General features: G+C 40.2%; 2 long non-coding RNA genes across 3 annotated transcripts; one reads left to right on the top strand and one right to left on the bottom strand.

Annotated features, from left to right (window-relative positions):
• Positions 1-691: 691 nt before the first annotated feature.
• On the bottom strand, positions 692-7,567 carry LOC137851870 (uncharacterized). 2 transcript variants are annotated; one of them, XR_011093556.1, is made up of 3 exons: positions 7,434-7,567; positions 6,235-6,312; positions 692-1,315 (listed from the first exon to the last, which is right to left on the bottom strand). It is a non-coding gene; the product is annotated as an uncharacterized lncRNA (long non-coding RNA). The 2 variants fall into 2 exon arrangements; XR_011093557.1 differs by lacking the exon at positions 692-1,315 and adding an exon at positions 1,735-2,630.
• Positions 7,568-8,341: 774 nt separating this feature from the next.
• Positions 8,342-21,499, top strand: LOC137851871 (uncharacterized). Its single transcript, XR_011093558.1, has 4 exons — positions 8,342-8,585; positions 17,052-17,129; positions 18,672-18,723; positions 21,212-21,499. It is a non-coding gene; the product is annotated as an uncharacterized lncRNA (long non-coding RNA).
• The last annotated feature ends 5,795 nt before the right edge of the window (positions 21,500-27,294 follow it).

Genomic DNA, 27,294 nt, shown 5'->3' on the forward strand with positions numbered 1-27,294 from the left:
GTGTTGAAAACTTTCATTAGGGAAGTAACAAAGGCAAAAACAGCTGCTGCATTTCAAGGAACTGCCAATGAAAAAATCTGCTTAATAGCCTCTTGACTTTGTCTCTCTGTCTTTCTTTGTTTAATACAAGAAAGCAACAGTTTTGCAAGAGTCACCTGCCCAGGCCCTGCCTGAGCTGTGTCAGCACCTTTTTGTGCCAGGTTCACTCCCCAGACCTCACACCCTCAGAGAGACAGGCAAGGAGAAAAAAAGTCACATTGAAATGCAGAGACAGGAAAAGTACCTTCCCACTGTGTTTATCCTTCTTTGCTAGATCACTTGCAAACTATTATTAAGACATGGTTTATTATTATTTTATTATTAAGACATGGTTGACTCTTTTGTGTTGAAAAAGTTAATTAAACTGGGATGAAGGGATTACTAAGAGAAACACACAATGGTCCTCAGAGCAGAGACTCACACCTCAGATATCTCTTTCTTTAGGTGAATCTTTACCCCCCAAATAAAAATAAAACATAACAAAACAAAAAAATAAAATAAAATAAACAAAATAAAATGGCAGTTCAGTAATTAGGGTACAGTGCTTGACTGCAGAGAAAGCCTTGCACCCATCTTTGCATACAGGCAAAGTAGGTTCTTCTCCTGAAGGCAGACCCCCCTCAACTCAGAAGTTGCAGTCAGTGCCAAAGGATGTTTTTGCTGCTAATGTTTATTTTTCCCTCTTTCATTTACCTAAGACTAAACAATTCAGAGCTGTCAGAGGTTTGAATGACCCCAAGTATTAATTCTGATCCAGTCATTTGTGGACCTGGTCTATATGCAAGGCAGATGGTCTGCTGCGTTCAAAAGAAGCACAAATTGAAAATCAAGTCTGTTGACTGCTGGGAACAACTGCTCCTTTTGAAACCTCAGCATCTGCAAAGACCTGTCTTTCTGGGAGTGCAGAAAGGCTTTCTGAGCTGCCAAGTGTCTTGGCAGCTCCCTGTCAGCCATAGACGATTAAACATCTCTTGTTAACAGCTCTCTACTGTTACGAGAGACTCAGTGCAAACGCACAGATGAGCTGGCTTTCTAAATGAAGTAGCAGCTTGGTCAGAGTCACTGACCTCATGCTTCCAAAACCATTTCTTCTTTAATCAGGCTTGTCAGAGGAGATTGGCTCTCCCAGGGAGATATCCAAGCTTCAGTCACTGCCATCCACAATTCCCTCACTCCCCATCTCTCCACCCTCGCCATCCAAGGGCTCATCACTTCTCGTATTCGGACTTATGTCCATCAATCAAGAGGATAAGATGGATGCAAGCTCCTGATTACACTGTAGGCAGAAAAAGATTAAGTCCCAACAAATCACTGCCCCAGAGAATGGTATATCAAATCCTACACAAATCTTTTGCCCTACTAGCATAGGTTTTTCCAAACCCAGAAATTTCTCCAGAGATATCAGACCTTTGGTTTAACTCAGGCCCCTGTTGTAAAATAGACTTTTTTCCAAATTGGAAAGGGACAGGGAGCCATCCGACCTAATGCCAATGTCCATATAGCATCATTTGTACAGAACAAAGCAGGAACATCTGTTCCATCTGTTCCCTTGTTTTAAGAATTTATCCCCAAATATTATTTTCTCTAAGTTCCCAAATAATTTCAAGGTAAATGAAAGAGTATTTGGGGAAAGTAATTAATTAGCAAGGTAAAATAATCTCTTAGCTCATTCTATGTTTAGTCTTGGCATCCATCTCTTTACTTTAAACTGGTCAAGAAATATAAATAATAATGCTGTGCTTCAGGAGCAAAAAAGACACATTGAAGGAATATGATCAAACAGGAGGAAAAAAAAAAACAAAAAACTGATGCTTAAAAGTTTAAAATTTTTGGAGCAAAGAAGTCCTGGATGGTTACTTAGAACCCAGTAATGAACTACTGAAATCCATGGGCATGGCCACCTGTATCTTCATAGCATATATAATAAACATCATAACCAAGGCAGTCAGAATATGAGGAGGATGACCCTGAAAGCATGTTTCATGCTACAGTGGCTGTTAAAAGAGCACGGGGATGTCTGAACCAGTGGATACATCATGTTAACCATCAGCTGACGTGCCAAGAAAGATCCTTGGGAACTCACCGAGCCGCTCAGTTGCATCACAAGCTTTCTGCTCATTAAGAATTGATTATGCAATTGAGATTTATAAATTAACCCATGAACAGCTTTTATTTGCATACAAATATTCTGCCGGACTGTGCAAATTAAAAGTTTATGTATGTGTGGAGTTATCTCAGTCGGAATTATACTTCAACAATCTCATTTGCATAAGTCAGAGATTGTAATGACTTACTCAACTAAGCATACCCATGCAGTTAATTACTTTTTTCCAAATGAAATGCCAAAATTATTTCCCAGCAGAGAAAGGCAATCGCTCACCCAAGACAGCGCAGGATGCTGTAGGTTTTAAAACAATTAATATGAAATTAATTTTAACAGACCACTGAACCATATTTAGTGAGAAACATGAAGCATAATGTGACCAAATACAGCAGCTCAAACAACAAGTCCACTTCTCTGCCATCCTTCGCCAGGAAATTCTGAGATGGAGAAACACGTGAAGCACCTTAGTTTTGGGGAGACAGCAGTCCTGGGAAGGTTAGAGGGGAAAGCATAGCTCCTGAGGGAGTAAAAGTTATCTTTGGAAGCACATAGTATTACAAATTCAGAAATTAGCAAAGGCAGACTCATAATATTCCCATCACATATTCCCACACCTATATTCCCACCACGCAAGAGGGAGTGTGAAAGTTTCCAGAGCTTGGAGGGGACAGAGAAAATGCTGTTTCCTGGCTGAACAGTCAAAATAAAATAATATCAGAAGCAAAAAGCATAACATGATACCACCAATCCAAGACTGGTCACTCCAGGACACGTGGCCACCCTTATTTACCAACTCAGATTTACTTGCAGTTTGGACTGAGTTGTGCTGGTCTCCCGGTGGGAATGTGGGAGGGAGCTGCCCGTATCTTTGGTCTGGGCAAAGTACCAGGCAAGATAAAGCAGACTATAATATTTTATTAGTGCAGATTGGCATGGCCACTCACTGCCCTTGCATTCATACTGTGAGCTCATTCTTCCATGTCCCATGGTTTTTGGACAGCCGTCTCCAGAAATTACACAATGAGTGCTTTTTTTTTTCTTTTTTTTCCCCAAGTTTTTACAGTCCAGAGAATGTGGGCAGCTTGTCAGGGTCCCCATAACTTCTGGCAGAGTTGTACCAATGAGTTTTTGTGTTTCAAATCTGAATTCAAATGAATTTTAAAACTGCCAAATCAGCTTTGAACAGATTGATCTTTCTCTTCCCTACTCAACTTTCAAGTAAAATCACTTGGAACTATAACAAAGCCTGTATCACCCCCGCAGTCTATTGAAACCTATTGTTGCCTCAGCCAGAATTTATTTAATCTGAAGAAAATACTAGCTGGTGCCCTGGGGACATTCAGAGACTCTGGTGAGTGGGACTTTGTACAATAAGTCAAGTTTTCTACAGTCAATACAATTCCAGAGGGCTTAAAGAAAAACCTTTGGTCTGGAGAAGACACACAGAACACTGGACAAGCTGGGGATGAAACTCGTCTTACAGATGGGGAGCTGGAGAACAGAGAATTGCTCCGTGGTCTGATGCTCTTGCATCTCTACTGCACCAGCAAGTCGATAACTCACAGATTAGAGATATAATACTGTGATTCCTCCTTTAGAAAGCGCTTCTCAAGGAGTCTGATTTACTTTGGTTTTAATGCATGGATTATCAGTTTAATTTATTTCCATGAGGTTTTAAATAACAAATTTAATTTAGGAGATTTTGTCAAGCGATTTTTAAAATTCGCCTGCACTCTGCTGGATGCTCTCCCAGGAATTTCTGTCTTCCAAAACTGCATCTCTTGGCTTTTAATGCAAAACCCACAAAGATTCTTGTGACACCAGTCTATACACTTCAGATCCCTGAGAGCCACAAGGGGCCTTTACTCCTCTCCTTTCTGTGTCAGAGGGACTGCAGTGGAACTGCAATGGGCTTTCTCCAACACAGCTGCAGCGATGACATCCAGGTCAAGCTACAAGGTTGTAAAGCATGGGCTGATTGTAAATCATTCTGACTCAGTGCATATATTTGCACTGGACAATGGAGAGTGGGACAGAAATTTTGGCCAGACCAAAGATCCACCTGGCTCCACATCCTGCCCTTGTCAGCGACCCATGTTGGATGCTCAAAGAAAGACAGAGCATGTAAAGAGTGACCCAAGGAACACAGGGCCATACAACACAGAGGTCCCACTCTGGGACCAAAGAGCATTGCAGCAAGCCTAAAAATCTTCCCCCACAGTAGGGTTAGTTAGTTCAGTCACAGGTCACTGTAGAGGGTGAATTTTTCTCATTTTTTTCTCACTTTTTTTTTTTGTTGTTGTTGTTCCAAACCTTTAACAACATCTGGCTGATTTTAATACAGCTGATTTACTAATAAGAAACATCTAAACTACACCAATTCAGCAGTGTAATACTCCTGCAAAGCTGAGATCAGAATTAGGGTCCATGGAAAGGAATGTGAAGGGATTACACTTTGATGCATTTGATTTTTCAGGATGTTTTATCATTTTGTTCACATTGGCTACCTAGTATTTCCACTTATTTATCTTTTAAAGAAAAAGCTAATCAAAGGCAAAGCTGAGTGACAGCAGGGTGTTTCCTTCCCCATTAAATGGAAATTGAAATATAGTTGGTATTAATAACTGCAGGTGTAGATCTGCAACTTCTCCCATACTCTCCTAAAGAAGTGCACCTGGAGGCATTTCCATGACTTCCTGAACCCTGTCTGCAAGACAGCAGACATGCCTGGGACAAGGTGTGCTGTCCCTAAAGTTTCCTGCAGCAAAATTTACCTTTATCACATCTCCCTGTGCAGCACATTTGGGAGGCTTGAGGGAATATGTAAGAAAGTCTTTATGTCAGAAGATAAGAAAGATCATAGAGGAAAGTTTGGTCCGGCCCAGCACCCTACCTGCAGCACTGCAAATGCCTACAGTGGAGGGAATCGTGAGGTGAAAATTCTTCAACATAACCTCCAAAGAACTGATGTTGTGAGGCTTTTTGAGCTAGAATTGTTACCTTTGGTTGTCATTTTGTTTAAAGAGGCAAGATGGGAAAAGGTAATGGAAAGATCACTCTGTCTCTTTCACATCTCAATGACCTATGAACAGCTGTAAGAAGCTGATTTAAATCAGAGCATCCTTCAGGGGCCAGGATTTGGGAGTCTCCAATATGATGTATCACCTCCCAGCTGATTATCCTTCATTGTGAGACACATCTCAGTCTCAGCCCAGCTGCCTAAGTGTAAGCATCACTGGTTGACAATCTGGTTGTGAGCAACATGGATGGAGCAGAAGATGGGGCAGACGAGCTGCGAGATGAGCTCGGGGACTCAGCTTTGATGTCACATGCTCTTGAACCTTGAGGACCAGATTTACATTTGCTTTAAAGTCTGTGCCAATAAAGAGACAAGTTCCTCAGCACAGAGAAACTCCCTGCTTTTCTACCAGCTGTAGTGAGTTAGTGGTTCGCTGCAGGTCCACATGAAAAGTAGTAACTTATGATGCTTGGGCAAGAAACCAGTGAGAACAGCTGTCTGGGAGGAGAGAGGATTTAGGTTGCAGGTTGTTTTGGAGAGGAATCTGAATTTGGAACGATTTTCTAATTTCCTGTTTACTAAAATAAAGGTGGAGGTATAGTTGTGCCTTATGTGTATTTAGAATTTTTTTGAGAAAGGCAGATGTTGACTGTAATCCATATATCTCAAAAGCAAAATAGTGAAATATATGACCTTCTCTATTCCCTGTCTCTACAATATATCATTGAAGTGTCTGCTACTTGGAAAGATTATGGGTTTGGGATCCTATTCCTAAAGCTTTTCATTCATTTTATTCTACACCTTCAAAAAATAAGTTTGTTTGTTTTATTACTTGCTGTTCCATATGAAACTGAGTAGTCTACAACTATCTGATTTTACTTCTTGAAGATTGCCATACCATACCTAAGTCTGAGATGAGTTTTGCTGCATAGACAAGCATGAATTCAGGATACTGAATTTATTTCAAGCCATACATCCCACTCTGATCTCGGGAACTGACCTCTCCCAATAATACACAGGAGCAACACCAAATGTAGCAGGAAGAATATCAGAGTTCCGCGTCAGCACTTACCAAGGTGGCCTGGAAAGAAATTTCTATTGTGGACCAAAGTGTTGTCCCTTTAAAAACTTGGATAATTTATGACCATATCTGCAAAAACAAAACAAACAAACAAAAAAATAAACTAAACTTTTAATGTGTGGGGAAAGTCTCATACACACATACACAGATTCTTAACAGGCAAATTAGAAACACCCAGCAAAAGAATCACACAACCTTGAGAGCTATTGGCCTCTCTTAATCTACATGTAAATTTTTTTTTAAATCATTGCTTCTCAAGAGCTATTACAGTTCTAACTAGATTAGACGTGAGCATTGATAGCATCGCAGGCCCTAACCACACCAGAAAAATGAAAAGTGGTGCTCCGTTCTGCAAATGATATGCTAATTAGTTTCCCAATCTATTGCTAAGGAGTCATTAACATTGCTATTTCATAATTAAAGCATATTGGGAATTTCAGATTTGGTTTGTTGGCCTGTTGTATGTCCTCACTTCCCTCTTGCTCTCTACCCTTCACGAAAATCTTGGAAGTAAAGAAGGGGTCCAAACTGCTAGAGACAAGTTTTGTCATCAGGGGGTCATGCAGACCTGTCCTAGTCTTCTTCACACAAACACCCACATACATGAAGAGAAAGAAACTTGCCCTTAATACAAGCACCAAAAGCAAATGTTTTATCATCTACATCATCTTGGTGGTAAGGACTTCAACAGATTGCACCCCCCTCGTAGAGGGTATTATTGCTTCTAAGCTAACCATCTGTACAAATAAAGGGTGTGTTATCTCACTGATTGCTGCAATTAAATGGTTTACCCAGCCACTTGGAACTGAGGGCTGAACTGAGACCTTCTGAATCCCCAGCATGGAGGTGTTCAATGGTCTGTCTTTCTCACTAAGGACCCAAGTGATAGTCCTGTCTCCAGAGCTCAGCTGTGATAGGGACCCCTAAGATTCAATGTTCAGTGATGATGAGCCAAGAGGGCCTACGTTTCAGCAATGCTCTGCTTTGTTCATGTTGGCAAGCAAGTTTGCTTGGGACGAACCCAAGTACAGTAGGTGCATCCAAAAGTCCCTCCAATTCCACATGCTGAGCTAGTGTTTAAAACACCCTGAGCTTGATATTCAGAGGCAGCATTCCCAGACCCATCAAACAAAGACAGCTGCATGTACTCAGCAGGCAGACAGCCCCAGACAGCCCGGACCACATTTTACCTGGCTTTGCCAACAGGAGAAAACCCCTTGCAAAATGCTGGAACAGCACGCTGCTGACTCAGAGGGAACATCTTTCATGCAGGCACCAAGATGGTCTGAAACTGCTTAGCCTGCAGAGCAAAAAATGATATAACTTCTCTTGATGGAATGGAGGTTGTGACAAATTGGCAGCCTCAGAAAAATATACGTTTAAAATGCAGTATATTTAATATACTGGGCTATAAAAAGAGCCTCTGAGAGAAAGAGAGGGAGAGAGAGTCCTGGGCCCCTGCTTTTTGTGGTTGTGCGTGTATACGTGTAAAACACAAGTAACATATCCCAGTTACTGCTAGAAAACAATCAGTTCCCTGACAGACAAGAAATTTGTGTATTTTACATTTTGCTTATCCCAAATTAGGTCAAAAATATAAAATAATAAAAATGATCGTGGACTAGGAATCCTCCTGAGTCTCAGAAGCAGGTGAGATCAATCTGCATGTAAATCATTTTAAAACTTGTACTTTCCATCTCAGCTGGCACATATATATATATATATATATATATATATATAATATTGATATCTTCTCCTTCTTCTTCCTCTTCTTATTCTTCCTCCTCTCCTCCTTCTTCCTCTTCTTGCTCCGTTGACAAAACAAGCAGTCTTTTCAGCCCTGTAAATGGAGTTTTGATGTTTTCTCTGGGCAGAGCTCCACTGGGTGTTGCAGCATATTAAAAAATAATCCTGCCCAATATTTTTTGCAAGGAAAAAACTGTCTCTTTCCCACCTGCCATTTCACTGTTGACAGATTAACACTTTTTCCTATGCAAATGAGTAACATCTGGGGATTCTCCACCCACCTCAATCCCAGTGTTGATGGTTGATTCCCTGCTCTTTAAGACAACATAGGCATGCATGAAGAGAAGCTCTATTCCTTGTGCTGCCATGTATACCTGAATCAATATATTTAATGCAGGTCAGCATGAAAATTGCTTCACTGAAACTTATGTGTATAATAAACTCTATGTTCTGTGGTAGCTAGGGTTTCACTGGAATGAAGCCATGCAACAGCCATTATCTTTACCTAGAGGAGCTGATGAAAGCATTTATCACCTGGGATAAGTGTGCTGAGTGAAGCAGAGATTTTCCTGAGTTTCATGGCAGCTCCTCTCTCAGTAAGTAGAAATGTTGTGTGTACGTCCAATCAGTTAATGTTGTCTTCCATGAAAGGTAGCAGCTTTCAAAAATTAATCCATCCAACATTTTAATCTCGTGTGAAGATGTAAATTAGTCTTTAATTGCTCACTAGCTAAACTGATCACTGAGATACCCATCAAACTGGGCGTACAGGGGAAATACAAATGATTACACAGTAGAGCACTGCCTCATTTCCATTAATGGGAGATGAAATATGCTCCAGGAAAGTCATTTCTTGCCTATCAATCCACTGCAGGGGTCTTTCTGAGTTCTGCTCATTTAGACTCTTCCAGATCTCTTAACTTTTAATTTCCAGTGCATGAAATCACATGCTGGATTTCATGATGGTAGAGGATCATCAGATCCTTGACGTGCCTATTCTGGGTCATGTAACAAGTGGTAGCTCTGGCTTAGCTTAAGAAATATACCCTGCCAGAAAAGCCCTTGGAAAGCAAAGGGGTGGATTAGTATGATGTGTCAGACAACAGCATCCCCTAAGTGTTGGCCATGATCAGTGGTGCTCATGGAAGTGGTCATCTTCCGAAACCTGTGACCTTTATCCCCAGCTGATGCTCTTCTAAGAGAGAAATACCAATGTTAGTGGAGCACAGAGGCAGCTTGAGGGCAGGGGAGAGAAGCCAAAACTCGATCACCTGTTTATTATCCCTGAGTGTTGATGAAATTGCTATAAAACCAACTGTACTTTTTAAAGCCTCTCTCCCACTCTGCCAAGCTATTGAATGGGGATGAAGGGTAGAGGTGTGAAGTTGATGCACAGAGTTAAAAGCCAATGCATTTAACACATAACATAAATCACCAGTGACAGCCTGCATCCAGGTAGCTCCTTTCATCACAGCTTTCAAAGCAATTAACAAAGCATGGTAAGTGAACAACCAAGTCAAAGCGCAGGAGGGGTGAAAAGGCTGCACGGAAGTCACAGCTCAGCTCAGAAGTGAAGTCACCTTTCCTGACAAATATCGTGGATCCGCTGCCATTTCTTCACCTCCCCTAACCAACCTTGGGGCTGCCCTGGGACTAAAGCTAGAAAACAGCCTAGGGTTGAGCGCACAAGTTGCAAATCTTGCAATGCAGGAAAGGGCAGCAATGATCTATAGGCATTACTTGATGTACACATTCCCACAGGGTATGCTAGTGCATTCACGTGCACAGAAAAATATAAATTTTAGTGCATGGATAAGCTTCCCAAAGATTTGGACATTGCTGTGCTAGGTAGAGAATGGTGTTTTCCTTCAGTCTGGAGGAAGATTTTACAAATGATTTCACTAAATCCACAACCAGTTTCTGTTTAATCTCCAACTGCCTTTTACCACTGCCAAGGGACATGAACATTTCTAAAAGTGGAAGTGAAAAAAGAGAACTGGTCACAGGATGTTCATGCTCCTCCCTGACATCTTTGAAATCTAAAAATCTCCAGGGTAAGAAGTTTTAAACCATAATACTCCCCAGACAGAGTAATAAAAAGGGGGATCACTTGTGCCAGATCCTGAGAATAGCAAAGTAGCTGACACCCCTCCAGAGTGTGGATTCCCCTAGTTCATCACTTGCATTCATGGGGAAATGCTATGCCCTTCTGGGATGCAGCTCGATAGTACCTGGTACATGCTGAGTATATTTTTCATTTATAAAGACACCTCTGTCTTTATAAAATTTTGTAACTGTTGTAACTGGTTTTTTTTTTTTTTTTTTTTTTTTTTGGACCTTTAATGTGTTCTAACTTTAACTTGGATTACAAAACAGTAAAAGGCCAAAAAGGCCAGGTATTCTATGTTGCTGATGTTTTGGTTTTTAAGAATGTCTAATGACGTCATTATAACGGCATCGTTCACTTGCCTCAACATGGGTACCTAGAGGGAAAAGAGATGCCCTTGGGATATTCCCTGTCTCCCAGATACCTAACCAGAGGAGCATAGTCCTGTCTCATATCAGCTTAACCCGTGTCTCAGATACCCTCAGGTGTCTGAAATGGAATTTGGTACCTATTGTAAGGCACCTGAATCCAGCCCCCAGCATTAACAAGATCTACAACAAATCACTCCATATTATTCACAAGTGTTATGTAGTACATCTGCACTGCACACCTTTGGTTAATCTATGAGGTGGGAACCCATACAGGGATTTTTAGGGTGTGATTTTACTCAGGAAAAATATCTGGATTCTAGCAACAATATTTTGCTCTGCCCATGTAACCCAAAACCCTACAAGTGCTGGAGGGGATTTCAGCAAACTCTTTTTTAAGACATGTCTATAAAGTTTTGCTTGTTTGTGAGAAGTCTTTTTGAAAGTCTTTTGTACTCCGAAAATAAGAGGAAAGGGAAGTCCATGGAAGTCACCCTACTGGGTGTCTCACACTCCTTTTACCCAATATTAAATTCTTTCTGCTCATCCTTTTTCTCTTGTGATCTTAGCAGAAAAATAATAATAATAATAATAAAAAAAAAAAATCCTAAACATGTACCATCTAGTGCAGTCAACTGTAGCATTTACCACAATGCATCTCATAATGGACAGTTAATCTGAGTGTTGGATTTTGGTATAAAAGCACAATCAGGGCAGGTGAAGGTCTGAACAGTGGGTGGAAAATGAATCACAGTTCAAAGCTGTGTTTATCAACACTGGTCCTGGCTGATCGGGAGACAGCACTTCTGGCAGGAGCGTGGGTGGCATCTGAATGTTGTGAGGTCCTGCTTCATGGTTTAAAAAAAAAAAAAAAAAAGTTTCTGAAATGTTTGGAACTAAAACTTCAAAAAAATTAGTAGCTGACAGGATATTTTTAATCTGGTCTGGTGCACAGCACCTCAGCTCCCTAAAATGTAGCAGATTTTCTTCCCTCCAGTTCCTCCTTCTGCACACAAGGGTGGGATTGGTATTCTCCCTATAAACCTGCAAAAAGGGTGATGGTTTTAAGAGTAGTCCTGCCCCATTTTGCTACAGCCTCTTTGCATATTTCCTAGAGAAAAATAAAATGCCAATTAAAAAATATTTAAAGCCTTATTAAAAACAACTTACTGGCTTGCAGGGGAGAAAAAAAAAAAAAACAACACAAACACAACATTGGATATATTTCATGGCCTGTGAAATATATAGCGCTGTCCAGTGGGCACTTGAGCTTTGCTACACATTCAGATTAGCTCCTGCTTTGAATGAATCACCACCTGGTGCTATAGATGATCTTGGTTAATTACCCCCCCTTGACATGAAGCAGAGCAGTTGTTGCAATTTTATGAGTCACAAACTGTGCTGGTAATAATAATAATTCTGCCACTGAGCCTTAACTTTATATCTTAATTGGAGTGAATACTGTTCGATTGAGAGGTGTGGTAGGAGGGGTGGGGGAAGAGATGTGGGGAAAATTAGTGCCCATAAAAACTTTCAGAGAAACTCCTTACAGTGCCTGAGATCCATAATGCAACAGAAAGATCAGAAGTCTGACAATGGTTGTATAATTTAATGCATAATATACCATAATTTAATTTATATTAAAACATATAGGATTTGGGGAAGTAGAAGCGGATGAAAGCATTCATTTATGCGTGTAGCTCCCAGCACCTCTGCTCACCATAAACTCTGCACCGTGGAAAAGACTACCCAAGGGGCTACTCTGTCCCCTACAGTCCCAATCACTCTTGAGATATTTAGCTCCTCTTTGCCTTTATAAATAGCCATATCTCATTTGGCCAACCTGGATAGCAGCATGAAGACCTGTAGGGTGAAACTGGTCTTAGAACTGAAGCATTCTGTTCCTGTCACTAAACAAATGCTTGTGCACCTCTGCTATTCTGCTATTGTGCTGCCCCATCATGGTGCTTTTTTCATCTCATCCTCTTGTATGTTAGTGGGTGGGAAGATATTTAAGGGGGACAGGATCCAGAACAAGAAAATACCGCTCCCTGTTTTATCTCCAGAGGTTTTTGCCACCAATAGCTGAATCTGTGAAGGTTTCTTTGGACAAGGAAACACCACAAATATGGGATAGAAGGGTCCCTGATGGACCAACTGCAATGCAATTGAAAGATGAATCTTTCTGACACATGCAATCCAATGCTTATGCATGAGGTAGTGTTTGGTTGGACTCATGATAGCCAGAATGGATCAAGGATGATGGAATTGCAATCCACCTGTCCTCACCCCACTTAGTGTGAAAATTTTTTTTTCCCCTTATCTACAAGACTACGAAACAGCAAAAGAGAAGGTGAAGCCATCCCTTAACAGCCACTCATCACCTTGAGTGGCTATGCAAGCCTGTGATCCTTTCATCCTGGACCAATCTCTTCCTTCTTTTCCAATTCCCCTTGAAGCCTTTCCTCCAGACATCCTTTAAAGCCTTGTTTTCCATCATGCAGATAACAAGGTAGAGGACTTCCCATGCTTTCATCTCCCTTTCCCTAGCACCACTCTGCTGGGATCTGCACTTCTCCCTTCTCAGAAGCAGATGCTCTTGTGAAGGATGATGCTGCCCTTATCACAGGTTTCACATTCACTGGCAGGTTTCCAAGGACACGTTAGGAAGGGGCTCATCATTTTTTTTGGCTTAGCTGAAATGTATACAATAATGGCCTGGAAATAAAAACTATAAAGAGGAGTTAATAGCATTCTTACACAGCTGCAATGAGAAACCATTAGGCTGTCACTTGACTTCACTGTATTCAAGCATTACTTGCATAGACCTTAGGACCACTTCAGCAAGCTACTACATTCCTTCTGTGATAAATCATTTTAATGTTAAAGTTTGTCAAAATAAATGGATGGAAAATGAGAAGTGGGTCAAGGGAGATAGAGAAGGAATGGCAGGAGAGTCAAAGTATATATTTTTTTATTATTTTCTAATGAAAGAAGCAGGTATTGCTGGAAATCTTCAAATTTAGAAAACAACCAAATAAAGGAAGTCAGCCAGGGCTGACTTTACAAAGACAGACACTAGCACAAACCTTTTCTAACTCTTGGATTAATCAAGACATGAATGGGACTTGGAGCAAAGGGTGTCTTGGTATGTTTGGGTCTAACTAAGTTTTCATAATGATTTCTCATATTTTTATCCCCCGTTGTTGTGCTTAAAACCATTATTTTAAAGGTGTGTGCCAGTTTATGAGACCAGATGGTTACCTTCACAAGTCCCCCAGCCTCCACACTGCTTCCCAGAGCTCCCAGCTCCTCAAGGGACCATGTAAAGCCTTCAGAAATTAAGAACCAGTATCTCCAGCTCCCATCTTCACTACAGAACTTTACAACATATTGAAAAACCACAATACAAGTTACTAAAAGTTCAAGACCTGTAAAAAGTGAAAAAAAATGTAGTTTTCTGCTTGTGACACAGGAAACATAATTGGCTTTCACTCCAGCCTTTCCTAAGACCTTCCTGTGGGCAAGATTCTCTTTGAACCTCTCATAAAAATGGATTTACACCAGTGCTGTCTATTACTGTTGTTCAGGCAACTTGAAGGCTGGCATTTCCCTCCTTCTGAGTGTTCTTGGCAATCTTATCATTCCCTTAACAAAATGTTTTCATTTGAGGAATAGGGAACATTAATTCAAGTTTGTAATGCCATCTGAGAATGGAAAGTGCTCATATATGGCCTCATACAAAGAACAGCAGAGAGTGAAATGACTCTGGTTGACTTTAGTGTGCTTTAATCCAAGCCCTGAATCATAGTAGTTATAATTGGGCATAATCAAAATGTGACTTTTATTACTGGGCAGGATATGTAGAAGCTTAAAAATATGTTTCTATAAAATAATAGGTTTCCTATGCTTCTCTCATTAATACTTTGATTTATTGCCAGAAATGCTGTAGACCAGGCCTCTTCCTTAAGCCAGAAAACTAAAACCTGAGTTTAAGATTTGTAAAATGATTTAATGCCACTAGAACTTGGTGGATTGTATATTCTGGATGTTTCTTGCTTTGGCCGTATTCCCTTATGCACATATGTCTTCATTCAGTAGTACATTCAGGATTTTAAATGAGTATTTCATGCATGGATGACATATTTTCAGTTGCCAATAAAATTTTCTGCTACATTGCAGTAAGGTACCCTTTTTTTTTTTTTTTTTTTTGTTCCAAAAAAGTAATAGACTTAACTCTCATATTTTATTAGAAATCTCTGCTGGCTTATGCCCAATAGTAGAGGCAAAATTCAAGACAGCCAAAGATATTGTTAGAGATTTATGGTTTTCCCAACCGGATTTTGTTGATGTGGTTGTTTTGTAGTCTAAAACAGATTTCCTTATGCAGGTGATACTCACCTCTTTCTAAAGCAACTTTGCAGAAAATGCAGACTTATCCTGTTGCTGGATGATGCCAGTCATGTAAAAGTTCAGCCAAAGGCTCACCTCCTTGAACTCTCAATGGAGGTAATCCTACTGCCCCAGAAAGAACAATTAGAGGACACTAAAATTGGCAGGTCTCCTGGGAAGACCATCCCAGGATAGTCTGAGATTCTACTGCCAATCAGATACTGAATGAACCCATTCCAGAATGACAGCAGCTCCCTAATAACCCATAAGTGATTTCTACCTTGATCCTGCCTTTCCTTGATCCCCCACCGCCGTGTCCCCTCTGTGTTTTGCAGTATATTAATGGCTTTGTCAGTCAGGGTGATTCATCCCAGAGGAAGGCATCAGTTTGAGAATACATATTTCAAAATGAAGAGCAAGCTGTGTAGCAGTGGATGAACAGCACGTGGAGCAAGAGTTGAGAAAATCAATAGGTTATTGAAATTGTAATTGCAGGAACTTATTTGTTTTTAATAATAATGTTATAAATCAAAAGTCCTAGGCTGGGAGATGGGTATCAGGCAGGAGGGAAGGAGGAAAAATCAATTCTAGTGATGACTTGATTCTCAAGTCACGCATGGCCGCAGTTCAGTCATAATCCTTTCCTCATAAATTAATGCTTTTATCACTCCCAGGAGTGAGAGGGATAAACACTGTACTGGCCTGGGTGGAGAGGGAGTCACACGTAGTGATGAAGTGGGGATTTAGAGAAGAAATTGAGCAATATCACTTCATTTTATTTGACAAGGGGAGAGAGCTGCCTCACTTAAAAGATAGTGGTCCCTTTGGACCGTGTGGGGATATCTACCTTACAGAATGCAATAATGGGGGGATAGCAAACTGGATTTGAACTAGCCATGAGACAGAGGGAGCAGGGAGGCTGTGGTTAGTCAAACAGATGTGTTCAATGAGGAATGGGAGGTCCATGCCCTGCTGAATGAAAGACCATCAGCAATCTGCTGCCAGATGAAGGGGGAGATGATGCCATGGGAATCTGGAAATCTGCTTCTCTTTCTCCTTGGAAAATGAGATGGGATGGGAGGTGTCTTCTCTCCACAGAAGCAGCTGGCAATGGGGATGTCAACTGCTCTAATACGGCTCTAAAATCGGATGTGAGGAGGGGTGTGTTTGTTAATAAAATATGTGGGGAATTTTCCCCCCATATGAACCACTGCCATATGAGTCTGCCTTCTTTGCAAATACCAAAAGGATAAAGTTTTATTTTCTAATGTTAAAGATATTCGGGATAGAGGTCTCTAGCTGGGCTAGTGCTCCCAACAGATACTTTGCAGTCAGTGGAGAGAAACAGGTCCTTTCAGGGCTTATCTCAGCTGCATTGTCCTGCACATCACACCCAAAGAAGCACCAAAAGATTGCTTCAGTTATGTGGACATGAAAATTCAATAGGAGTCTCATCACTGGTATCTAAGCCATAGTCAGTCTGGCAGCCCACAACAGATAGAAAGCACATGGGTCATGAGGCTCTCTCTGCTTCCAGCAAATCCTTTGGTCTTTGTTGATCCTTTTGCTGATGCAGAGAAATTCATTGCTGCATTTTATGCCAGTAGCTATTTCCCAGCAGGCTAATCTGAGCTCCATTTCAATGAGCAAATTAAAATAGAGGAAGAGACCCATCTGACACCAAGCTAAAACAAATAACCCATCGGTTGCTTCTATTTCAAGGCTGCATCACTGAAGGGCTGCAGAGTACAGTTTTGGCAAAGCCACAAGGTGACAAGCATGTCAGATAAGGTTAGGCACATTGACCGTGCTCTTTCTTTAGGTGGCAGGCTGCCCAGCAGCTGGACGGAATTGTTATATGGGCTTAATACCCTCTTGCATTTGCAGGCAGCAAGAAAAAATAAGACCTGATGCAGCTTGGCACCCAGTGAAGGATTTGTGGGCTGTGCAGCTCTCTCACCTCCTGGCACATCAACCTCTGAAATTCAGGGAGACAACAAGCCCCAGGGTTGTCTTTTCTTCAGATATGTTCAACACTCTTAATGACTCATTCCTCGTTGACCTTCCCTGCCTTGGCTCCCCTTCCACAGCCCAGTGTCACTAAGAGAAGTCTTTGATTTAAAAAAAAAAAAAAAAAAAATATGTTCTTACATTAGTCTAAGAATCTCATCTGATTCTTTGGGCTTCCATTTCAGGATGCTGGATCACAGAAACACACCCCTGTGTCCAACAAGAAGCGATGTCTGAAGGGCACTTTACAACCCAGGTTGCAGGTATTCTGTGCCTTTCCTCCCAGACCATGAAACTTTTTGTGTTGGGTCAGGCTTAGGGGCTCAAAGAGAAACTGTGAAAATCTCTCAGAGCATGATGCCTCTTTTTATTGCTCTTTCAGAACTGAAGATATGGCTCAGGGCCACCTCACCTCCATTTCCTAGCCATTTCCAAGCAAAAGGGTTACCAAGGCTTCCCATTTCCAAGGACTCCTGCTGATGTGTCTATGAAAGCAGAAACACATTCTCTGTTGGGCTATCCCTGATCAGCAAAGGAGGACTGCAGATATTCTTCTTGTCACTGTGGTCTCCATTCGAGGTAGGGTGATGGGACTCTGCTTCTCCTCACAATTAATGCTACAGCAGATAATCTGGGGAGAGAAAACACAGATTCATTTTTCCCTGAGAGGTCTAAATATTCCCAATGGTAAAGGAAATGTATCTCTTTTGATGGGTCAGAAACTTGTATACAGATGCTCAAAAATTCTGACCGGTCACAGGACTAAGTTTTTGAACTGATTCAGACTAAATTCTTATTACCACAGATCCATTTTAACTACCTAGTAGATAAATATAAATATATATATATATACATATGTACAAAGTTCCTTTTACATAAAATATAAAATATAAAAATGTAAAAAATAAAAATCATGAAGAGACTGCTGTGAAGTCTCTAAATAGGAAAAGAAAGGAATTTAAATAGGAAAAGAAAGGAATGGGGACCGATATAAAATGTGAGAAGATGGGCAACTTTTTCTGCAAGTTTCTGTCATCTACAGTATAAGAGGTTTTAAGAAGTGTTAAAAGTAGTGCTGACTGTTATAAGAACTAACATAAGACACTGTGGAAACCCAGCTGGCAAAAACAAATCTAATGACTGACCTGTAAGCCTCTTTGCATTCATTTTGCACTTGCAAATATTTCATAAAAGGTGAAAGCCCACATCGCTCACTTCAAAAGCCATATACAGCGAAGCAAGAGTTTCCCAAATAGAAATTATTTTAACTGAGGTTTTTAGCTCTCCAGGTTCCAACTCTTGGAATGATTTCACTCCCAAGAAAGCTTTGGGAATCAAAGTATGCAAAGAGGCCTGCAATGCACATACCTATATTTTGGGTAGTACGAACAATATGATGAATAACTAAAATAACTAACTCAGATATGGATATCAGCTCTACAGGTCTAAACCTGGTCATTCGTTGTGTCCTGTGCAGCTCACAAAAAAAAAAAATATATTTTCTTCCCCAGTCCATCATATGGACAGTGTGAGCTGCAGTGAAATTAATTATCTACTTAAATCCAGGAAAAAAAACACTAGTTTTTTGCTTTCAGATTAAGTCTCGTAGCCCATACATTTGTATTTATATACTTGGACCCCCTTATACCAAGGTCAGGGTTTTGTGTAGGACCCATTGTGTCCTACAAAAAGCACCCAAAGGATCCAAATCTGTGTAGAACCCAAAGAGCTTCTAATAGAGTAGAGGTCTGAGGATAGGAGAGGGTTTTTTTTTATTTTTAATTTTTGTTTTTAATTTTCAACAGAAAGACTGTCAAGGAGGGGATAAGGGAAAGAATCAAACCACCACTTGACCAGGTATATCTCTCACGGGTTAACGCCACTTCTATGGGTTAGCAGGATAGCCTGGCAAGTTTCAAGAGTCACCTGGTAGTGAACTGAGAACAGGTTGTGGAAATATTGCAGAAAGCAACTGTTCATCTAGCAGAGCCCTCCTGAATACAGGCCAAATGAGTTCTGGGGTGTGGATCAGTTGCCATGGCTTTGTGGACAACTAGTAGACCACAGCCCAAGACCCATCTTTCAAGGAGAAACTTTGCATCAAGGGTAGGGTTAAGGTTCACTTAAGGACAAGAGTAATTTTTTTTTTTTTTTTGGTAGTAGAGTTCCTTGTTTTGAGTAGAAAATGTGATTCATTCTGCATTTTTATACTAATGCCATAAGAACATTTCCATCTCTCATAATTTTTATTACATTTCATGATTTTATTATGAGTCTTGCATTATTTATTATTTTTTTTTCTTAAAGTTCTTGCTAAATAATTTTGGTCTAACATTGCTTGAATACACGTTGAGTAGTTTTTTAGCTGTGAAAAGAAACCTGAAAACAGAAGACCTCCAAGGCTGCATGGCAGATAAAATCACTTAAAGGGTATTCTGTTATTATAGCTTTTGTTTATTTGTTCTACACTATGATTTTCCAGTCTGACCAGGGATTTGAGAGTGTTTTTCAGGTTGTATATGGCAGCAGATTATGTTCAGATTTCAAGGACTTTGAGTTTATAAAATCAGTTAGGTGGAGTTTAAGGTACCCTTATCCTTAGCAGGAAAAGAGTTACTTTATTATTATTATTATTATTATTATTATTATTATTATTATTATTATTATTATAACATGGAGTGATGCCAGCTCTGCTATCCAGTGAGAAACAAGGACTCACAGTAACTAGGGTTTAGCAAAATTCCCTTGGCTGGGTCCTAGGAACAATTAAACATCAATTTCAGAAGAAAAAGTAAAAAGAAAAAGCATTTTTATTCTGGATTGCTCTTCCCTCTCAAATGCCTACTGGTGCCAGTTCTCTGTGGTTATTTTAGGAGAGCACAAGCTTGTGGCAGGTCAAATTCTGAAATATGTTGCAAGATTTCCAATTTATTTTTATGAATTCCCTGTTTGTAGTAGGGAATCTCTGGGAGATTTGCATGGTTGGCTTGGAGGCACCAATGCAACTCACAAGTGCTGAAAGCTGAGTCCCAGGAGGAGAGGAATGAGTTAATAATGAAGGAGGGGGTTAGTTTCTCAGAGGGAAAATCCTGGATGGGTTAAAGCAAGTGGCAAAACTCCCAATATTTTCAGTAAGGCCATAAATTGTATTTTTTTTTTAAAGAGTATGGGTTTGAATTTTTAATCCACAAAAGAATGTGTACAGAAATGGTAAAGTGCATACCCACCAACATGTATGCATGTTGGTGGGTATGCACTTTAGTTGTATGTTGGTGCATATTATACAAACATTTATAATTCTTGTAAAGATACAAAATACTTTTTTTTTTCTTCTTGAATTTGTTTTATTGTACAAGACCTGAGAATCACCCAGAGTACCTTAATGACATGATTTCTGTAAACACAACCACATAACCTCTACACTCCTGCAGGATACACCCCCTTTTAAAGCTTTGGTCTGTATCCCATAGAAAACAGGAGCAAAACTCTCCTGATCTTCAAAGAGAGCATGATTCTGCTCTTTAAATCAGGGGTCTGATGTAGAGAGGTCTGGCTCCTCTGTGAGTTGAGCAGAGGTTATTTTGGTGCAGCAATGAGAAGCTCATTTTGCTGCAGAGGACAGAATAAGTGAGCCTGGATTCAGTAACAGCCAGAAGTCCTGAACAGCATTAATGAAACATCTGTCTGTGGAATATCCTCCCACCGAATCAAGGGTTTAAAGGCTGCAGGAGCTGTTGTTATATTTTGTGGTTGTGCTAATAAGAGGAAAAGCATTTCCAGCTAATGGCTTCATTCACGTGAGGCCAAATCATCTTCACAGGGCTGCAGAAAGCAGAATCTGCAGGCTGCAAAATATTTTCCTGGTATTCATATTTATGATACTTTCCAGGGTAATAGCCATGATGGCACTCAGTTAATAGTTGTAATGACACTCAGTGCAGGTGTTTCTACTTAAATACTCATTAACACTCTAATTTTGCTCTTTTGGCTTAAGCGTTATTTCCATCCTGTCATGGGCTCCAGGGAAAGCAGAAAGTGATTCTCGCAGAGCATCTCTGTGGTTCAGACCCTGAGTGAAGAGTAACTGGCTTTTCCTGCTCAAGAAAACACTGAGGTCCAACACAAGTGCCATTGATATGGGCTAAAAAGCATTCCCCGAAGCTGTAGGGTCCTACATATCATGAATTTTCAGCCAGTGTTTTGAGTGAATGAACGCCATGGGATGACTGCATGTGTCCTGACCTCTTGCCTTTGAGGAAGGTTTGGGGAGGTTGAGGTGAGGAACTGGTGTCTGGGCAGGGAAGAAGTCCTGAAAACTGAATGTTTCCTCTTCTTTATGCAAAAGCCTGGGGAAGTGATTTGACCGTGAGGCACGTGTGGTGAAAGTTTACAATCATGTCTCCAGCACATAAGAAAGTAAGTACAAAATCTGTAGTTACTTCTGCTAACTTGATGAATAGTGAGTGTGTACCAAAGGGGCAGAACTTACTCTTAGACTTAGCTCTGAAGGTGAAATTCCTTCATCTAAAGCATGAAGTCTTAACAGGGATTTGTCTTATTATTTTATTACAAATCTCGAAATGGTACAAAAAGAACAAGATTTAGGGTTTAAGCTTGCCATAACTGACATATTTAAACAAAAAAAAATAAATATGGCTAATAAAGTCAGTATGTATACCGTAATCTCCCCTGGTTAACTCCCTGCACCTGAACTGGTGGAAAAGGACATGTCAGCACCCTGCAATCTGCTTCAGCACCAGTAACTTATTTCTGGTGCACATACATCTTTGCAAGTGGAAATGACACCTTCAGCATGTTGAAAATAGTATCTTCAAGACGCTTCCAGGCTATATATATATGTACATATTTGGGTGTTTTTGAGGGTTACCCAGTCCCACAGCAGCAGAGATAAGAGTAGGACAATCCCATATCTCATTTAAAGCTAGTGTGGTGTCCCTGTTTTCTCATCCCCATGACAAAGATCTCCCAGCGGATTGCTAATTGAGATTCCCAGTGACTCCTTCTCCAGCTCATTCCACATTCATCCAGAGTTGCTTCTTTTCAAAACTCATTAGTGGCATTTATCCTCATTTAAATGAGAAGAAGCCACGTATGTAAGATATACAGATGGCATATTGTCTGTGGAGAATCGTTAAAGCTCGGAGAAGATTTAATAATAATAATAAAAAAAAAAAAAAAGGAAAAAAAAAAGAAAAATAAAAAAAAAGAATAGTATGCTGAAGAGATAAAAACTCCCGCAGCAAATAATCAACAGGAGAAAGAAGGAAAAAGGCCTGCTGGAAGGCAGGGATCATTCTGGAGAATGAGTCAGGCAATCTCTGAAGGATCAGGGGGGAATCTGTATAGAGTGTTTCACCCCTCAAAATAATGATAAAACAAAATAGCAAAGCAATAATTAAACAGGTAGGCAAACAGGAGTGAGCTGGTGAGCAGGAGAACAGAAGACCTATGGAAAAATAGCTCTAGCGGCAAAGTTATTTCTAGATGAGGAAGTGTTCTCCATAGTTCAAATCCTACAGTTTTGGTCATCTCCTGACTCTGTAAGCAAGACCAGCATCTTCCATTCTGCAGGGATGTGGGACCATTCTTCAAGGAATGCTGTTGCATGGCCCAACACCTTCTCATTTACAGCATAAAAGCATTCATGCATCATTACTACATTTGTCTTGCACCAGCCTTGCCTTTTGCACTGTTTCTTACTTTACATTTCTCTATGTTGAACCCCCTGACATTTCCTGAAGTGTATAAAGGGGACAGAGATATTAATCATTTGCTTTCAGACGATACCTCTGCCCACTGCGCATATGTACATGAATTGCACAATATGACTCAGGTAGAAGAGGCATGGCAAAACAAATTAATTTATGCCATTAGTTTATGCAAAGAATTTCACACCCAGAACAGCATTCTTAGCCCTAATGTCTGGGTGTTTCTGCCCAATGTCATCCAGGAGAACCATGCTCATAGATTGACAGGTAAGATTAGGGCACAAAGGAAGAAGAACAAATGCATATTGGTGTCAGGGCAGCTGACCCCAGAGGGTTAATGCATTATTGGTGAATATCCGACTGGACCCCAGACTGTTAACGCGTTATTGGTGTATCCAACCGGTTCAGTACCCTGAATCTGACCAGGTCCATAATGGTTAATCAGCTACACTCCTTAACAAGACATTCCTATTGCTTGGTTATTGCTCTCTAGCTTGGTGCTCAATAAATTTGCTATGGGGGCTTCTTGGCCGTGCACTTTCAAAGTCCTTGGATATTATGGCATGCTTTGCATCATTGTAGTCTTATGAACTGCACAGGGATCACTGGTAGCTCTTGAATTTACTCGTCTCAGGCTATTCTTCACTTCATCTCAGGGTCTGAACGAAAACTAGGCATGTTTTGAGTGTTTCAGCACCATCAAGGCAAAGTATTATGAAAGAGACTAGAGTCTGGAGAACTTCATTCACAAATTCATAGAATGGCAGGGGTGGCAGGGACCTGTGGAGTTCATCTAGTCCAATGTAATTTTCACTTTAACTATTCACAGTGCTCCAAGGCAGAGCTTTGGTCCAGCCCACCCAGATGGTGCAGCTGGTACTTGGATAGAGTTCCAGGGACCACCTGATCCAAGACCTTCTCAACAGCCAGCTAAGCTGGATAGAGACAAAGCCAGAGTAGCTCCCAATGGGGTACAGATCACCCACATACTTTTCTAAAATGGACTGGCTTTCACAGATGTGACCAAGGCTGGCTGATCTGGAGAAGATATTATTGCTGTTTTTATCCATTTTATGAAGGATAACAGTAAACATCAGAGTCCTTTGTTTGATTTCAAAGAAAACCAGAAATGAGAAACAGAAAAGTAAACACTCTCTCTTTTTTAATTTTTTTTTTTCTATTTCTTGCTTTTATTTTTTTTTTTTTCCTCAGCACATGAAATTCCTCCAATATTGCTCTGTATCATTATTTAGGCAGACTGGGAAAATAGAGAAGAAGGGTACAGTGACTTCTCCAAAATCAAGTAACACAACAGCTGAGGACCAAATCCCCATCTTCTTAGTATTGAGTCATCCTTTGTCTACTGGAATTCATTGCAATATAAATTTATGTAAGTTTATTTAAACAAACTTTTAGCAACCTGTACTCCTACCCCTACACAAACTGCAAAGAAAAAATAAATAAATAAAAAGCAGATTAAGGAGTAAAGAAACATGATGGCTGCAAAATAATCCCAAATATATGTGGCTTACATCATCAATCCAAATTCTTAGCAATGAGAGAAATTAATATGAAGGAAAACTTATTGAAGAGAACTGCGAGTTCAGGAGTCTTTCAATCTTCTGGGGAAGGAGGAAAACACTTTTCATCTCACCTCATGCAGATGGATGTCTCCATCCATTCTCTCACCTCTGTGTAAACCAAAGGAGAAAAACATGTTCTGAAAGACAGTTCATCTCATTTATTGTAGATGCTGACTTTTAATATTTTTCTCTCTATAGTAGCATCATTGGTGAAGACATCCTAAGATATTTATTTTTATTTTTTGGCTTGAATATGGATTTTTCCACTGTAAGGGTCATTTCCACTGTCACCCTTTATACTCCCACGTGTTACAATATTTGTCTGTTTCTTCCGATGATTTGTGCCATTCACTTTATTTACTCTGTTGGCTAGATCTCCCATGACTGTAATAGCAACCTAACCATGTATCTCAGAGAGATCTGATCTGTCCCACAGTAGTGTATAGAACTTCTCTTCTTTAAGCAGGAATAATCAGTTTGGCAGAGCTGAGGCTGCCCAGACTGTTTTCTCTAGAAATGGTCCAGTTGGAATTCCAAGGCCTTAAACAGGTACAGAAACATTAACAGCATCTTGGAACACACCACACAAACCCTATTTAGTTTTGTGATGTCTCCTTAGGTCGAGAATCTCATGAAAAGCACCTTGTGGTGAAGAGTCCCTACAATGAGCTCTTGAAACCCACCCAACTAGCTGTTCATCTATTTGTGTATCAGAAACTAACAAAACCCTTCTGCTTGCACCTCACTGTCTCATTTCAGTCGATCTGACCTGTTGGGGACAAATTCACTTGGTATTAAGCAACTCCACTATAATCCTACTCATGCTTTAAATAACACTTTTTACTGGAGGATTATCCACCTGCCAACTCTCAAATGTTATCAGTTACTCTGTATTCTTGTTTATTCTCCGCAATTTATCTCTTTGATTTATATGCCCGTGCTGTTCTCTGCAGTCGGCAAGTCCCTGTTATCTCCCAAATTGTTTTCAAAAACACTTTTAAAATGGCACACAGAATAAGCTGAGGCTCATCCTCCACTGCCGTGCAACCGTTATGGTTGGAGTTGTCCCAGCAGTCACACACACTGCCATTGACAGGAGGAGGAAGCTGGGAAGCTGGGAAGTATGAGCTGGAGCTGCCTACACACCCTAATTAAAAAAAAAAAAGATATGTGTGTATTAATGTACACTATTATCCTGACAGTAGGTGAGCAATGATGTAGGAACACCCAGCTGGACCAGCAGGAATGGCAGATTGAAGAGCTGATGTGTGCTCATTATTCATTGTCCAGTGCACATTGCTTGCCCAATGCATTAAAAAGTTGCTATTCTTACCCCACTTTTGGATATTTAAATGGTAAAACTGAGGTATGGGGTGATTAAAAAAAAAAAAAAAACAAAGGAAAAAAAAAAGAAAAAAAGACTTGAAAAGAAAGAATAATCAGGAATTACGTCTGCTATGTCTGCTGTCATGACCAAATTTCTGCTGCTACAAGAAGAGATTTTTATTTTATTTATTTATTTTTTTAACAGATTCCTTATCTTTCTTGTTCTGACACTTGCATGAGGTTTTTCAGGTCTGGAGTCCCTGACCATAACAGCTTCTACCTCAGGCATGAGTCTGCTTTGAAACCTAGAGGATGCTATGGCTGCTGCTACCGAGACTAATAAACCAGACAGTCTCATTACTTGATTCTGCTCACAACGATTTCACATTTTCAAGTTATTTTCTCCAGGCACATGGGTGAGAAACATCCTTTAAAAACCTCAACTCAGATTTTTGAGTAATCCCATGGTTTCATCAACTAGAGTTTACAAAAGAAGCAGATGAGTACCCTGAGGCTTGCAATATAAGCAAGCATAAGACCCGTCTATACCTCATTGAACATACCTCAAAGCGCATTTGGTACCAGGAAAGAGCGTGCTCTGTTGGGGGGTCTGGCTACTGGGAAAAGTTCCAGGAAAACAAAATGACATGAAGAGAGAGGAAAAACTGAAATGCAAGATCTCGTCCGTGCATTATACTAAAAGGTCATTTTCTACAGCAGACTCCTGAGAAAACAGGCTCCTGTGCAATGGAGTCAAGCTATTTTACCCTCCCTCTTAACTACTAATCAGCTGTAACTAGTAATCAGCTAAGCTGCCTTGTCATCCACTATCATTTGCTCTGCCCACATCCAGCTAGAACGATTTAGTCTATCTATCTTACAGCTTTAAAAGTACAGAAAGGTGAAATCAGTCATAAATGATAGGGGAAGAGATCTTATAACAAGGGAACAATGTGGAATGTTTCTGCTTGTAAGAAAACTGCTCACTATCATAAGCAGAATGCATTTTTCCAAAATCTTCACGTTAAAATGTTACTGAAAACTAAATGTGTATTGCCACACAGGAAAAGATTCATCCATCTATTTGCAAAGACAGGTATTTACAATCAGGTCAGCCACAAGCATTTAAAAACCATGAAACAAGATTAAAAATGACAAGAATTTAAACATGTAGTATGGGTTCACTTAATAATCTCCCTGGTTTCCTTGCTTGTAGGATATGCTATTTTCACACACAACTGTCCTTCTTTCAGTCCCAAAATATCTTCAAGTGGGGTGGAAGACATCAGTGCAGCAAAGGGTCTGTCACCAAAAATCACAGCCCTCACTATGCAAGTGCAAAAACCATCATGGTCCTGTTATAATGCAGAGTGAAAATAAGACCCAGAAATGGAATACTCTCAAAGCTAATCTATAACTTATGTATCATTTTACTGAAAAGTCCATAACCAGTTCATAATTTTCAGAGTTCATTGACCTTTTAGAGTGCCCGGGGTACCCACGTAGAGGATACTCTGGTGTGCACCCAAAACAGAAGGGAATATCTCCCCACAGGGGTTCAGTGCTTGACTCAGATGCAGAAGCCCTTTTCCAAGTGAGAATCACATTGTAGTTTTTGTGATTCAAAGGCTAATACGTGGAGCTTCGATTGCTTTTCTGACCTTGCAGTTCAGAGAAATAAAGAAGTTTAATCAAAGATTACAGATATTTTTATTGAAAAATAGCTTGGACTGTTTCCATTATTTTCCATCTGTAATTAGCAAGATAAGGGAGATGGGATTTGGCAAGGA

This window comes from Anas acuta, chromosome 2 (genome assembly GCF_963932015.1).
Source record: "Anas acuta chromosome 2, bAnaAcu1.1, whole genome shotgun sequence".
Classification (NCBI taxonomy): Eukaryota; Metazoa; Chordata; class Aves; order Anseriformes; family Anatidae; genus Anas; species Anas acuta.